This window comes from Ctenocephalides felis, unplaced genomic scaffold, assembly GCF_003426905.1.
Source record: "Ctenocephalides felis isolate EL2017-DRISC unplaced genomic scaffold, ASM342690v1 CF-g0.4_SCAFFOLD_01886, whole genome shotgun sequence".
In the NCBI taxonomy this organism is placed as follows: domain Eukaryota; kingdom Metazoa; phylum Arthropoda; class Insecta; order Siphonaptera; family Pulicidae; genus Ctenocephalides; species Ctenocephalides felis.
The window spans coordinates 171,988,213-171,989,891 of record NW_020538040.1 but is presented as its reverse complement, the minus strand read 5'-3'; positions in this window follow the sequence as shown (position 1 = coordinate 171,989,891).

Sequence of the window (1,679 nt, the reverse complement as noted above, 5' to 3'; positions counted from 1 at the left end):
ATATATATATATATATATATATATATATATATATATATATATGTTGCTCCGGTTATATAAGTCATACAAAACTAGAAATAATTAACTGATATCAATCAAAGAAACGACTCTACACACCTACAACTGACAACCTACGACGATAACAAATAAGAAATTATTCAATATTTAATCATGCAAAATATCGCCAACTGTAGGCGATTATGGTTACACAATCTTGCTTAATCCGAATTATCTCCTGTCCGAATTAAAGTCAGTTGATAAAGAATAATATTTATGATATTCATAAGAAATAGTAAGTTTAAATTCATATGAAAAAATTGCACGATTTACTTGTATAAGTCGAGATATTTTGTATTCATACAATAAATATTTGTTTAACATTGTTTCAACAATGGATGAGAACATCACAATTTATGATAGAATAATATATGCTTTATTGAATCAACACGTTAACAAGATTACTGCGTATTTAAGGGTTTATTATAATTATATATAAATAACCTACATAAATGTACAAAACGAAGATTACATGAAAATAAACTTATTTACTACAGTGTAATAAAAAATTTCTATTCATAATCATCACTGTGAATCAATACTTTTAAAGCAAAGTTATGGTAGATCTACAAAATCATTCACTTACATATATATAATCTCAATACTGTGAATGTCCTCTGTTTAAAAAAGCTCATGACAAAAATATCAATTATTTATCAAAAATTGTTCATATTAGTTATCAAAAATTATTCTCATAGAATCTCAATAATGTGAGTGTCCTCTGTTTAAAGCTCATGGAAAAATATCAATTATTGTAATTTTAATTATAATTTCAGAAGCTCTGTCAATCATAGAACACGACAATTGTCAACTTTCGACAATTTCAAAAAATAACTGTTTTATCTTATTTTACATTGAGAAATAATGATTGCTATATACCAGAAGTATAAAATTCTATCTGCCCAAGATTTATATGAGAAGCGAACGTTCTCTCAAGTAAACATATAAAACAATTGCTAAACAAAAGCGAGCGTTTGCCATTAATATGAAAATATTAGAGCATGTCATAATACGACAAATGTCTGTTATTGTTTCTTTAAACGAGTCAAGGTCTATCTTGTAGAATACGTAACATTTTATTAAGCTCAATATTGTTCAGGTCAAGAATGTTGAAGTAAAGGGCTGGCACGAAGCATATTTCATTAAATTAATCATTTGTTATAAACAATCACTTCAACTTAAAAAACAATTTAATGATAATCAATTATAATTGAAGACTAAGAATCTCTCTATCTCAATAAACTCCTAAGCTCTAGAATAGACTATTAAGCTCTCCATAGACTTGGTATTATTAGAAAAAATAAGTGGAAAATAGATCAGTTGAAATGTGATAAAATGGATAAGCAAAAGGCTGAAAAAATCGAATTAATTATTGTATTTTTGCAAATATTTATTTACAGGTATAAGTTATTCAAATAATAGAAAGATTACTTGTAAGTTATATTAATTGATATTTTTGTATGTTTGCTATTTCCTTTTTGTGTATTAAGAATCTCTATCAAATATATATTTGAGTATAAAATTAATAAAAATACATCTACAGAATTCTAGTAAATAGCCCGGTCAATTTAAACCTAAAATCAAGGTGAAGGTTACAATAAATCATAATCGGCTGTAACTTG